At 43.1% G+C, this 14,894-nt stretch overlaps 1 protein-coding gene across 50 annotated transcripts in view; it reads right to left on the bottom strand.

The window, feature by feature from the left end:
* LOC147362966 (uncharacterized) overlaps positions 1-14,894 on the bottom strand; it is a 57,988-nt gene that overhangs the window by 14,302 nt on the left and 28,792 nt on the right. The window lies entirely within an intron of this gene.

Raw genomic sequence — 14,894 nt, 5'->3', positions numbered from 1 at the left:
TATGGGCTTGGAGGACTGTGTAAAGGTAAAAAGGTGGCCAAGAAAGCATGCCAGGAAACACAAGGCAGGGCCAGGTGACAGACCCCGGTCCCCCTGGAGCCAGAGCCAGAGCCAGAACCTCCCAATTTGCTTTAACCTTGTAGAGGGCATAATTTTCAGCCAGGCTAATAATCACCAGGGGCACACAGCCAGAGGGCAGGGCAGGCTGGGTAAGCAAAAGCCAGGGAATGAACCTGAGAGGCTCCTGAATTAGAATCCAAGCAGTGAGGAGGAAGGGTGGTGGACAGCCTCCTACAGACAACTTATAAAGTAGCTGCCTTCATTGAGAAAGATCCAGGTTGCCAATAGGAACTCTCCTACCTCCATGGGCCTCTCACTTGCCCCACAGACCGTCTCAGCTACCTGATTTTCTTTAGAAGGAGAGATCCTGTGACTGTGACTCAAGTCACACTAGCATACTGACTTTGGAAATGTCCCCTCTCTGTGGAGTCACCAGCTTAGAGCAGAAACTTCCCATGGTGCCATTTCCTCCCTCCCTGCTACAAAATCTTGAGTCTTAAGACTTGTCCCCAAGCCACCTAGCCAAGTTATAATGTAAGGCTGCGGGAAGAATGCTCTATACAACTCAGCATGCCTTGGGCAAAAGATTCCTTCAGTCCTTCACACGATCACTCTCTCACTCACTCATCCACTCAATCACCCACTGTTTCCAAGCACTATGACTGCCCACTATGCTCCAAGCACTCAGCTGCAAGGATGCCCTACAGGACTCTTAGCAGACAGCAGTCTGTCAATTGCCTAAGAACATCTCTAAAGTGGACCCTGGTGACCCAGAACTTCTGACAGGAGACAACTGCTTTTTGTGTCTATGCTATCAGGACCAGTTAAACAATTTCATCTCATAAATGTGATTGTCAGTTGGGAAACTGAAGTGACTTAAGAGACGTCTGATTTTCTACTCATTGAAGGTTTTTCTACTCATTGAAGCCGGTCTTCTTTGGCTCTCCACCAGCTAGTGCATACATAAGTAAGTTACCATGTCATTCCAAAAGTAAACAAACCTAATGACGTCACATACACACAAAGAGACTCTTTTTTCATGTAATTAGTTAAGCCCTTCCTTCATGGGTCTAAATAAATACGCTTTTATTGTAATGCTCTCAAAAGAATGAAGCCAGAATCTCATGAACTACCAAGTTACCACACAAACTCTGCTGTAACCAAACTGTCCAACCTTACTTAAAATACTTCAAGCTATTTATGAATAGATTAGGACTTTTCCCTCTTGAATTCAATGGAACATCCAACATTCTCTGGTTAGAGGAATGTCAGGGCCTACAAGGGATAGGGGACAGGGCAGTGACTGTGAATACCATGGTGTCTTCCCTGGCTCTCATCTTCCTCTTACCTCTTAATTTTAGGTACCACTATACCCAGGCCACAGCTTTTGCTCTAGTTTTCCCCTCTTTGGAAAATTCATCTCTAAGTGACAAAGAGTGAAGACATGAGAAATGAAATTTGAGGCCTGTATCCTATGGCTCAGTGGGTAAAGAATCTGCCTGCAATGCAGGAGACACAGGAGATGCAGGTTTGATCCCTGAGTCAGGAAGATCCCCTGTAGGAGGAAATGGCAACCCACTCCAGTATTCTTGCCTGAAAAACCCCACAGTTAAGAGGAGCCTGGTGGGCTACATCCAAAGGTTGCAAAGAGTCAGATATGAGTAAGCACACACATACTAGATCTTTGGGCTTCCCTGGAGGCTCAGTTGCAGTCCAGGAGACCCTGGCTCTATTCCTGGGCCAGGGAGACCCGCTGGAGAAAGGACAGGCTACCCACTCCAGTATTCTTTGGCCTCCCTTGTGGCTCAGCTGGTAAAGAATCCACCTGCAATGTGGGAGAGCTGGGTTCGATCCCTGGGTTGGCAAGATCCCCTGGAGAAGGGAAAGGCTACCCAATCCAGGACTCTGGCCTAGAGAATTTCATGGATTGTATAGTCCATGGGGTCACAAAGAGTTGGACATGTCTGAGCGACTTTCACTTCACATACCTTAGTTTGGACTTTACAGGTGGTGCCAGTGATAAAGAACCTGCCTGCCAATGCAAGAGAAATAAGAGACATGGGTTCAACCCCTGGGTCAGGAAGATCTTCTGGAGGAGGACATGGCAACCCAACCCAGTATCCTTGCCTGGAGAATCCCCATGGCCAGAGGAGCTTGACGGAAAGGAGGAGCCATAAGGTCACAAAGAGTCAGAGTCAGACACAACTCAAGTGACTGAGCAAGCACGCATACCTTAGTTTGAGTCCTAATTTTACTAACCGAACTTCAGTTCTATAAAGGAGTAAAAAAAAAAATAGCACGTGGTATACAGGATTGTGTTAAATAAACTGCTGCACATAATGGCCTTTGTAAATGGCAGAGAGATTTTAAAATAACGATTACTGCCCAATCCTACCTCTCAAGCTCTGTTCTCAGGTTCCAAATGAGACCAACGCCACATTCCTCTCCAGAGTCTGTCAAGACTGCTGACAGGAAAGGGAGAACCAAGTACGACCCACCCCATCCCCAAGAATTTCAAGGGTGTCAGATTTAGAGCCCCCACTTTCACCTATTAGCTCTCTTTTTACATGTTATTTTTTCTTTAAATGGGAATCCCCAGCCTAAACATTTCCTTTCAGATGTACCTCTAGCCCTTCAAGATCAACCCCAAGAAACAAGTTTGTCTCCTCTTCTAGAAAGAGTGCTTCTCCTTTCCAGTTACCCCGATTTCTGTCATGACGAGTTGTCGTCCAACTTCAAAGGGTAAACAGACACCTTGGCATTATCAGTGACTTATTTTTTCTTCTTTATCCTCTTCCTGCCTGAGAGATGATCAGATCAGTGGTTTCTTCTATGAAGTGCCCTTCAGATTAGTTCTTTTCCTTATAATCCTTCTCCAGCTGATGCCTTATTATTTCATATTTCAGGCCTACGCTGCCACTACAGCTTCCTAACTTGTTTCCCTAACCGCATTTTTCACTTCATTCATTTCATACATTCACACTATAAAACTTTCTACTTTTATCACCACTATTCATTACCTAGCTCATCAAGGTTAAAAAAAAAAAAGCCTGGTTTCAGCCCACCCATCACAAGTCAGAATCTATTTACTATTTAATTTCAGATATTGTTATAATTGTTCTATTTTAAAATTTATTTTTAATTGGAGGATAATTGCTTTACAATGTTGTTCTGGTCTCTGCCATAAGACAACATGAATCAGCCATAAGTATACTTATGTGCCCTCTCTTTGAACTTCCCCCCACCCTCCCACCCCATCCTCTAGGCTGCCACAGAGCCAGGTTGCGTTCCCTGTGTTACACTGCAATTTACCACTATTTATCTATTTTACATCCAGTAATGTATATATTTCAATGCTACTCTCTCGTTATTTCCTAATTTTTTTAAAGTGACTATTTTTTTCTGAATCAGAAAAGATAATTTGTTAATGCATTGCATGATTTTTAAAATATATCTACATAGTTGGAGAAGACTCTTGAGAGTCCCTTGGACTGCAAGGAGATCCAACCAGTCCATTCTGAAGGAGATCAGTCCTGGGTATTCATTGGAAGGACTGATACTAAGGCTGAAACTCTAATACTTTGCCACCTCATGCGAAGAGTTGACTCATTGGAAAAGACCCTGATGCTGGGAGGGATTGGGGGCAGGAGGCGAAGGGGATGACAGAGGATGAGATGGCTGGTTGGCATCACCGACTCGATGGACATGAGTTGAGTAAACTCTGGGAGTTGGTGATGGACAGGGAGGCCTGGTGTGCTGCGATTCATGGGGTCACAAAGAGTTGGACACGACTGAGCAACTGAACTGAACTGAACATAGTTATGACTATATCTCAACTGAAATAGGTTCATATGCTATATATTTTTTCATGCATCTGTTATAGCCATCTTTCTGTGTCAATAATTAAAGATTTACACTTCATGTATCATTGTATGGACATACCACAGTTGATTTGACCAGTCCCTTACCAATGGCTATTTTGATTGCTTTATAGACTCTGTAATAGTAAATTACCTCAAATATGTATCTCTGTACATTTACCATTGGGATCAATACCTAGAAGTTGAATTGCTGGTTTAAGACCATGTGTACCTTAAATCTGATATATATCACCAAACTGAACTTCAGAGAAAATGTATTAATATTCATTCCCAGCAACAGAGTAAAGTTCTTTTCCTCCAGCCCTCACCAGCAATAAATATTTTCTTCTTTTTAAATTTATCAGTCTAAATATAGACTGATATTGAAAAATGATATCTCATTTCTATTTGTGTTTTCTGGATTATAAATGAAACACCCATTTTCTATATTCTTTATTAATCACTTGTACTTATTTTTCTATGACTTTTCTCATTTTCTTGTGTTTTTTTCCTATTAACTTATAAGAGTTTACAAATTAATAATTTTACACACATTAGAGATATACTGAAAACTCTTTTTAACCAGTTGGTATCTACTTTTTATTTTGCTTATGGTGTTTGTTGTGATTTTTAAAAAACTAATCCACCACATTTTTTCCTTTATGGTTTGTGCCTTTCGTACCACACTTAAAAAACTATTTTCAAGTACACTTATCACTTTATGCAAAAATCTTTAAACTAACACAACACTGCAAATCAACTACACTCTAGTAAAAATTACTTTTAAAAATAAAAATAAATATCAGGTTGGCCAAAAAGTTCTTTTGGGTATTTCCATAAGATTTTATGAACAAACTTTTTGGCCAACCCAATAAGAAGAAATACAAATAAATAAAAGTATTTATCTAGAATTTATTTTACTAGAAGGTGGCAGAGATTTTCTTTTAAATGGTTAGATATTTGTCCTAAACACTATCCTTTCCCACTGAATGTAGGTCCTTTTCTGGACTTCCTAATCTATGCTGAGCACTACTCCCTAATAAGAATTCTTTCCAGTTAGACGAGTTCTTTCATTGCCCACAACAGGTTTTATGTAGGTTCCTGCTTATATCCACATTGTTGCCCTTTTCTCTTATACCTCCTCTGCCCAGATCCTTCAAAGCAAAACCATTTCTGGGTTAAGAAGAAGTAAATGCTATTTAAAACAAGAAATACTTCCAAATGAGAGAAGATAATGTACATGTAAGAGGTTCTACAAATCCTTTGTGTGGCTAAGCAGATGAGCTTTTTATTCAGCGGAGTCCTTCAGTGGATCTTGGCTATATGAGGTGAATTTGGGAGGGAGAGTTAAGAGTTCAATTGCTTTGCATAATAAGAATAAGAAGTATCTGCAGTGCTTAGTAGTAACAGAGTAAGGATGGTTTGCAAAGGAAAGAGAGATAAGATTGTAAGAGACACTGAGGCCACATACAGTAATAGTGATGGATCTCTAATGCAAAGGTGGGCAAAGTACTTTAAGGGACAGGGAGAGCCAGTGTTAGAATTCAAGTTGTTTACTTTGCTGCAACGTAAAATACTCTCCATTACGCCGAACTTTAACAGTCTGCTACACACTCAAACAAAGGCTTTGAGCTGGGAGATATCTGAGTTCTACCATCTGAGTCAATGTGGATGGAAACAGTAACAGCAACTTGAGACACTAAGACCATCTACAATCTGAACGAACTTAATGGAAGCAAGAACTCAAAATGAGAGTGACCATAAATATAAGAGTTCCTAGGAACATGGTGAATTCTGGGTGAAGGAATCAGAGTTCCCACAAGTTGCACGATGACGCTTTGAGCCAAAATTTTAAAGGAAAAGACAGTTCCAGGCTAACTAACAGATTACACAGGATGCTCAAGTCCTCAGAACCTTTTGAACAGAATCAAAGTGCACAAGGTACATTAGTGCCAAGCAGAAGCAGTTCATGGGGGAGTTGATGATTACTCAACCTGCACAAGAAACAAGCTGCGAATTATTTGCCCCATCCTTTCACCATTGCACGCGCTTCCAAAGAGGTCTTCCGGTCCCTATCCCACCTCAGGTGTCCTTAGTCAACTCTCACCTCTTTCACGAAGCTTCCTCTCGAAGTGTTGTAGCCCTCGGATGCTTCCTTTCCAGAACTTCCGTTTTACTTAAAATCTAAACCTCACATTAACCTTTAATTATTTTTTCTGTTAACTTCTCTATGTAATTCAACTATACATGCCTTGCAGACAAGAAATTTAAGAAAAGGAAAAGAAAAAATAAACAAACCATCTAGACACATCCTAAACGTCTTACATTATACTCAGAGCCTATTAAATTCCTGGTGGGGGATCAGCGCAAAACAGTGATTCAGAAGCAAGTTTACTAATCACCCTGGATGGCGATGCTCCTAAATCACGGAACAAAGGAAGAGGAATAGGGATAAGAAGAAATGAGGGAACAGGGAAAAGAGGATGCTTTGATGAATAATGTAATTTGACTTGGGACATGTAGAGTTTAAAAAGGCTAAGAGCCATCCAGGTTACGGTATCAATAGTGTTTAGTCATCATGAGTCAGGAACTAAGAAGAGAGACTTATGTTGGAGATAGAGATCTGAAAATTTTTGATAAGCGTAGATGACATCAACCAGGGACAGTTTATGAAGGGAGCAGAGAAAGGGACCAAGGAAAGAATCTTAGGAAATGTCTTCATCATAGGAAAGACTAGTTGGGGCAAGTAAGCCTTCTGCAATTATAGACCAACAAATAATTATAAATACCTACAGACTGATCGCTTACTCCTTGAAAGGAAAGTTATGACCAACCTAGATGGCATATTAAAAATCAGAGACATTACTTTGCCAACAAAGGTCCGTCTAGTCAAGGCTATGGTTTTTCCTGTGGTCATGTATGGATGTGAGAGTTGGACTGTGAAGAAAGCTGAGCGCTGAAGAATTGATGCTTTTGAACTGTGGTGTTGGAGAAGACTCTTGAGAGTTCCTTGGACTGCATGGAAATCCAACCAGTCCATTCTAAAGGAGATCAGTCCTGGGTATTCATTGGAAGGACTGATGCTAAAGCTGAAACTCCAATACTTTGGCCACCTGATACAAAGAGTTGACTCACTGCAAAAGACTGATGCTGGGAGGGGTTGGGGGCAGGAGGAGAAGGGGATGACAGAGGATGAGATGGCTGGATGGCATCACCGACTCGATGGACATGAGTTTGAGTAAACTCCGGGAGTTGGTGATGGACAGGGAGGCCTGGTGTGCTGCGATTCATGGGGTCGCAAAGAGTCGGACACGACTGAGCAACTGAACTGAACTGAATGACCAAATAACTGACTGACTCTATTTAAGATCTCTAAATGTCCATTACAAGCCCTTTCCCCCTACCTGCAAGTGAACTCACTCCCTGATCTTCACATGGCCTTTCACAGGATGCGGCAGAAATGGACAAGTGACAACAAGCCTTCAAGGCCTCTAAGGTGGGGCTTTGTTGGTAGAGGATGCTATCTGTTGCTGTTCAGAGAACACCAAACCTAAGGGAAGGTTCAACACTGAGCCTTTCCATCTAGTTTATGATTAGCTCAGCCAACTGAGTTAATAAGGCCAGCCAACCAAAGATCTCACTGATGACAGTAAAGACATATATACCAGGGTCTCAAAAGGCCTGAATCAGGAGTCTTAGTGACTTCTATCTGCTTCAAGTGGTCTTTTCCTATCCTGGCTGAGAATAATATTCAGAGGGAGTAACTGGCTTCCTTTTCCAGCTATGTCCTTTGCACTCAGTCATCCACCTGGCAGATTTAAATGAGTCTTCACCTGCAAGACTGCCCTGCCCAGAACATGGGTTTATCTTCACTGAAGGGGTGAAAAAAATTATTATAGTCTGGACTGCCCATGAGCTATAAAAGAAGAGGATTTCATAGGCAAAGTAGAAAACTTATAATGTCATATCCATTCCATAAGAATGAGCTCCACCCACTTAGCACTGATGCCCATATGTAAAGTAAAATCATGAACTAGCAGTGAGACTGGAGGCTAGTGTGGAGATGAACTAGTCCCAGAGTAGGAGAGATGGGGTGCTCAAAAGTGCTACAGAAATCCCGGAAGAGGTCAAAGCCAGGGGGAAAGCCTCAGAAAAGCCCTCTTTCCTTGGATCTAGAAGCCAATGGTTTCTGTGGCCATGATGGCATCACCCATTTCAACTGGAGGAAAGGAGAAGAGGATGTAAAAGTGGAAGAAATAATGTTGCATCCCTACCTTCTTCTCCACCTGGGGCTCCACTCCAGATCAGAGCTGGCCTTACGCAGACACACAGTAAGCAATCAAACACATGATGTGATTCCAGCAGAGAGACGGATGAGTGGCAGGTGCTCAGAGGACATTTGTTCAATGAGGAGCCCCAGGAGAGATTTCCCTACCGAAGAGAATTTTTCTCACTGACTGTCACATTACCTTCACCTAGAATTCCTTCATTTGACGTCCACTGGTTTGGGATAAAGCCTTATACTTTCTGAAACTGTGCCCCACCAAACACTATATTCTGTCAAATTTTAACAAACATTCCTTCAAAAAAAAAAAAAAGGTTCTTTAGTTAAGTCAGTCTAGAAAATGCTGTATTCTCTATCTCCCTTTTTGAGCTTTATAAATGCATATTAAAAGCTCTTCCTGAGGCAGAGGCACCTGGAGAGCTAACATGAAATTCAGGACAAGGGCTTGGCTACGTCTAAGAGCTTTGTTCCAGAAGCACAGATAAACAGACCAGCAAGACGTCCAATTAGCCCAAATAGCAGCCGACAAAGTTCAGAGTAGTCAACACGAGGAGATCAGTGCATGGGCAGAACTCTACCTGCCGAAGCCTACCTGTAAGAAAAGGAGAAGGGACCTGGCCTGAAAGAGGCTGGAAAGCAAAGGCCACAGTCCCTGCATTACAGTCCTGGTCAGGGCTAGGGGCTCCTCCAGGGAAAAGCCAAAATACAGGTGAAACGGAGGAGAGGCAGAGACTAGTAGACCAGACCTGTCACTCAGGGCGTATGCCCAGGAGTCCCTCCCTAGGGGGGCACTGGCTTTAAAATTCTCATGGTCAGCAGATCCAACTACACAACTAGATCTTGCATGTGAGGCTGAGGTGGCTGGAGAGAGAGGTAGACATGTGGTATAACCAGAAACTTCCAAAAAGTTGTGCTAATTTCAGTAAGGAACATGATTCATTCTGTATCAAACTTTAGGAGGTAAGGGGTCTAGGGAAATGTGCCAAAAGAAGAAAGAACCTCAGAGGCCTGAATGAAGCCAAAAGTCTGATCCAAAGAAAATGCTCTGGAAATGTGGGTAGAAATGTGGACAGAGTAAAGTTGAAGCCTGAGGGTGAACGGCATCCACAAATTCAATTGTGAGGAGTTGAGAAAAGCACTGAGATGTGAGCTGTCAAAGACTCCCTGGGATGTGTGGATTTCAATTACAAAGGCATTTTGAGAGCCTTTGTAAATGGTAAATGAAAAATGAACAGTCAACCAGGAGTGAATTCAATCCAAAACGGTTAAAGATCTGACTCGTAGGTGCTATGCTGGCATCCCTGGCTTAGTTATTTTGGCTCCACAAATCAGTGAACAAGGGGGAACTGCACCTTTGTATTGTTACCTCAAATGCTTTGTCACTGCTTTGGACGTGGCTTATTTTACTTCCTGGTAAAGCCCGATCTCAGCACAGCTCATTGGGAAATCTAGACCAGAAGTTGTCTATGACCAGCGGCCACAGAGGAAGCGCTCTACCCATGTCATCATCAGTGGCTTCTTTTGCGCCATGATTTTACACCATTTCTGGGAAGATGCTTCCTGCTTCCTAAGATCTGTGACGGTCTTATCTGAGGACATCAGAGAAAACCACAGCCTCAAAGGCCCTACATTCCTTGTCACATTCTGCTCGTCAGCTGTTCTCCAGACAACATCATGACTGCACAGCCAGCACACTGGTGGGGACCACTCTCAGCATCTTGTCTTTCCTCAGGCAAAATTGTAAAGAACACAAAATGGTTCTTGGGGACCCAACTTCTCCTTTCAGGGCCCTAATCTCAATTTCAATGGTGAATCCTTCCCATCACTATGACTAGGGGCACAATGCTTTCTCCCCTCTGTCCCTGCCTTAGTCTAGTTCTCAGAAATCAATCTTAAGAACTCATTCATACTTTCACTTACATGACCGAGATGTTTCATAATCAAACCCTTTTCTGGAGTCTTTTCATAGGGTCTCAAAAAGCTTACATCAAGGGGAGAAAATGTCACTGGTAGAATTCCAAGCAATAACAAATAGTTGAGAAAAGTCTTTGAGGGGCAAGACGTATTCTTGGTGCCCCCTGAAATTCTATCACTTGACAGACCAGCCCTGTCTCTTCTTACTTCATCACCTGACACTAAAGCTGTCTCCTCTGCCAGCCCAGAGGCCAGGCTCCCCTGGATCTGGGCCAACACTCATCGCCATCTGGTCTCCCCTGGAAAGGCAAAAGAGAGACACCTCTTGTTTACTCAGTAATAATTCACTGTAATAGTCATGTAACAGGTGCCACCAGCTCCCAATACATGCAGTAAGGCCACACCACACCCTCATCTCTGCCGCCATCATGGCTTATTCCCCAGAACACATGAACAGATTTTATTTGGATGACAGGAAGGCCCTCTTAAACTGTACACCAGTGTTACCAGTGGTGTTTTGACAGTGTAAGTTACACCACAATGAAGACCTAAAGGTAAAGAACAAAGGCTTTTTTTAATCCTTCCCTACAGTCAACTGGTGACTTTCCCACATAAGTTGTTGCAGCACATCTATATACAGAACCCAGTCCTATTCTACCAACAGGGTGCTCTGGCTAAACACGTCTAAACAAGCAGAACTGTGAAGTAAAGAAAGGTGGCATCTCCCCTTCTTCTCTTCTTTCCCCACCCTCCTTTCTCAAATCTTGTCAGAAATAGAAGAGTTCTATAAAAACAGTGTGGGCTTTGGAACTGGACAGACCTGAGGAGAAATAAATCCTAACTCAGCCTTTTATTAGCTGTCTGATCTTGGGCAAGTTACCTAACTTCTTTGACTTTCAGTTTGCCCATGTGCAAAAATGGAGATAATATTTCATTGATTTGCATTATGATAACTAAATGAAAAAATACACAAAAACATATAATTTATGTCTGGCTCTCCAGAGATATGTTTGTTCTTCCCAATCTGGGTCAGTACATACCTGGTCCCTTCATGTTCCTTTCTGGTTGTCCAAGGTGTGTGCCCCACACAAACTTTCCCTTCCTTTTCCAAAACCCTATCAAAGTTCCCATTCCTCACAAGAGCTGATCTAAATCACACTGCTAAAAGGACAGCAATTCTGATAAGATGAAGTCAAGTAAAACATGGATGATACTGCTGGGGTTCCTGTATTAACTCTGTGGGGGATATTTCTTCATTTAAATAAAAGTAGGGACACAGAAATTCAAATGAAAGGGAGGACTTCTAATAATGAGACTCTCCTAGAGGACAGGAAACCAGCGTGTTGGCCTCTTTCCCTGCAAGCACAAACTCTGTGCTAAGGATGAGAAACCTTAGCGCTACAGAACACCATCTCAGATTGCTGAACATCACATCTCAAATCAACAGGTCCAGAATAGAACTTGGGAGCCCTGGCTACTCCTTCTGCTTTGGCCAGCACATACTACTTCCTTAGCCAAGAAGTTACGGTGGAGCTTTTTTTCCTAGGAGGTTTCCAACGCTATTTTAAACTCTACGGAATCAAGCAGTGACAGGATGTGATTACATTTATAGCCTTGGAACAGCCTATTTGAGGCCTGAGCTCCACTTCCAAATGGTCTCAACAAGGCCCATATTAATATAGGGGCAAAGTGGGCCTGCATCTTACTTCTTTCTCAGTGATCTAAGAAGGAAGAACAAAGGGAAATTTCTAGACTTTCCACATCAAGAATCATGAAAGCAGATTACATTTATTACAGATTTAATTTACTACAATGAAAAATTGGCCTAAGTGTAATCACTTGGCAATGCTAAGGTAAGGACTTCCCTGATAGCGCAATGGGTAAGAATCTGCCTGTCAATGCAGGGGACATGGGTTTGATCCCTGATCTAGGAAGATTCTACATGCCACAGAGCAACGAAGCCTGTGGACCACACCTTCTGAGCCATCGCTCTAGAACCTGCAAGCTGCAACTACTGAAACCCATGCACTCTAAGGCCTGTAAACCACAACTGCTGAGCCCGTGTATGGCAACTACTAAAGCCCTTGCACCCTAGAGCCTGCGCTCCACAAAAAGAGAAACCACCACAATGAGAAGCCCAGGCACTGCAACAAAGAGACAGCCCAGTCACTGCAACTAGAGAAAGCCCATGTGCAGCAACAAAGACCCAATGCAACCAAAATTAAAATAATACAACTTTTAAAATGCTATGCTGACTCTAAATCTCAGTTCAGCACGGGAATTCTCACTGTGAGGAGCCCTGCAGCAGTGTACACGTTCTATGTGACTTTCTTGGCAAGGCCCCAGGGAGCCCAGAGCACTAGCCCAGGCTGGGCTCTCAGTGGTCTGGACACCACTGGGGGATGAAAAGGGCTGGCTGGCAGGTTCAGCAGATGGAAATATGAGGAAATGAAGGTGAAATTCAAGGCCAGGGAAGGGCTGGTTCAGGCAGTATTACCTGACAGCACATGCTCAGGGAACTGGGAAAGCAGAAATAACAATAATGAATGTTTTAAATTATTTTCTATTCATCCAGGTAGTCATGGTAAATATCAAAATTTTGCTAGATTTCCCTTATACTTTGCTAGATTTCCTTATGCTTATTTTGTGTTTAATATTGTTTCTGAAATATATACTCAGGGCTGAAATCATGAGGAACGTCATAATCTTCCAATGAACATGAATCTGAGCAAACTCCAAGGGAAAGTGAAAAGACAGGGAAGACAGACATGCTGCAGTCCATGGGGTCCCAAAGAATCAGACATGACTTAGCAACTGAACAACGACAGTAACAACCATAATCTTCCCATTGCTTAGACCTCTAAAGTTCTAAATCTGGTCCCTGGCTTCAGTACGAAGCAAGAAAAAGCAAGATTCCAAAACTTTGTGGTCAATATTCACTCCTTCATTCAATAAACATTTCTTGATGGGCTAATAAGTGCCAAGTCTTTACTCAGTCCTGGGATACAGCAGCAAACAAAACAGATACACAGTCTAGTAAGAGGAGCTGAGAAAAAGATTAGGATCCAAAGGAAAAGGTCTACACAAGAAAACAGGCAGGATTCTGTGGCCAGCACTGGGATGCAAGGGGAGGAAACCTCTTCTGGGATGCCAGCAGAAGAGACCACGGCAGACAAGGTGCTGTTCAGGGAGATGAGCAGGGTCAAACAATGCCCTTATCCTCCCACTCCTTTTATCAAGGGAGAGAGCCACTGCAGTGGGTTGAGTTAATCAAGAACAAGTGACCAGGGTCCTCACAGTGCTACCAAGAGGCTGCTCTTTCTCTGCTCACGGCCACAGACTGTGAGACGTGGCACGTAAACTATGTGTGAGATTCTGAAAGCGCCAAAGAAAAACAAGACTTGAGCTGTCTGCTGGCAGGAATTCTAGGAAATACAGCAGGCCAGGAATGGGAAGCATAAAACCACTTGCCAGAAGAAGCTTGGTGACCTTCCCCTGACCTGTCACTGATACTTCCCTCACATTGCAAGGAAATGATAAGAAAAGTCTGATTTCACCTGCAGGGGTACGGCCAGAAAGACACCTGCTGAAATCATCAGACTTCAACCAAAAGCCTCCTGAGAGGTATGCATTTCTGCTTTAGAGTGGGAAGAGGGCAAGGACGGGAAAATGCTGCAGCCTGCTATGTTACAGGAAAGGAGCCCTCTGAGCAGCTCAGCTCCAGCACTACCATAAGAGGAAGGCTGTAGTGAAGGTGCAGAGCTGATTAGAACAGCAAAAGATGCAGAGTGAATGCCCAGGCATCAGAGCAGTGGCCTAAAGAGATTTCCAAGTATCTGACCTCTCCGGGCCTCAGTTTCCTTATCTGAGAACAGAGATGACAGTAAGAGCATGCACTGGTTTCCTAGAGTTGTCGTAACAAATACTATAAACTGGGTGGCTTGAAACAATAGAAATTTATCCTCTCACAGTTCTAGAGGCTGCTGCTGCTGCTAAGTCGCTCCAGTCATGCCCGACTCTGTGTGACCCCATAGACGGCAGTCCACCAGGCTCCACTATCCATGAGATTTTCCAGGCAAGAGTACTGGAGTGGGCTGCCATTGTCTTTTCCAGTTCTAGAGCCTAAGAGTCCAAAATACAGGTGTCAGCAGGGCCACACTCCCTCTAAAGGCTCTAGGGAAGATACTTTCCTTGCCTCTTCCAGCTTCCAGTAGGTGCCAGTAAACCCTGCCTACATCTCAACATGGTTGTCTTCTGTCTGTGTTGTCTCCCACTTATAAGAATACCAGGCACTGGATTATGGCCCAATCAAGGAATGACTTCATAACTTGATTATATCTTACAAAGGCCCTATTTCCAAGTAAAATCACATTCTGGGTGGATACAAATTTTTAGGGGAACACCATACAACCCAGTACAGAGCACCTACCACATAAAGAAGTTATATGTGTAAGGTGATAGAACAGTTCCTGGTATATGCCATGTATGAGTTAGCTACCTTTTGTCATTATCTCCAGCAGATAGTAGCTGCCATGAAATATGTGGATGCTCTGTTGTATACAAATCACCCTCCTTCCATTTTGAGTCAGAGGCAAGAAACTGGATGGGACTAGAGTTCCAAAAAGAACAGATGAGGACAGAGCTAGAACATGATGGGTGTACTACCACTCAACACCCCCCCAAGCAATACCCTATCAATATACCTAGGCTGGAGGGAGGAAACACCTGCTACAATCACATGTTTTTTGAACAGAACTTATCATTCCAAACTAACG

This window comes from Bos grunniens, chromosome 11, assembly GCF_055505025.1.
Source record: "Bos grunniens cultivar Pamir isolate PY7600 chromosome 11, Bosgru_T2T1.0, whole genome shotgun sequence".
NCBI classification, from domain to species: Eukaryota; Metazoa; Chordata; class Mammalia; order Artiodactyla; family Bovidae; genus Bos; species Bos grunniens.
The sequence above is the reverse complement of the archived record's forward strand: the minus strand, read 5'-3'. Positions and strand labels throughout refer to the sequence as shown.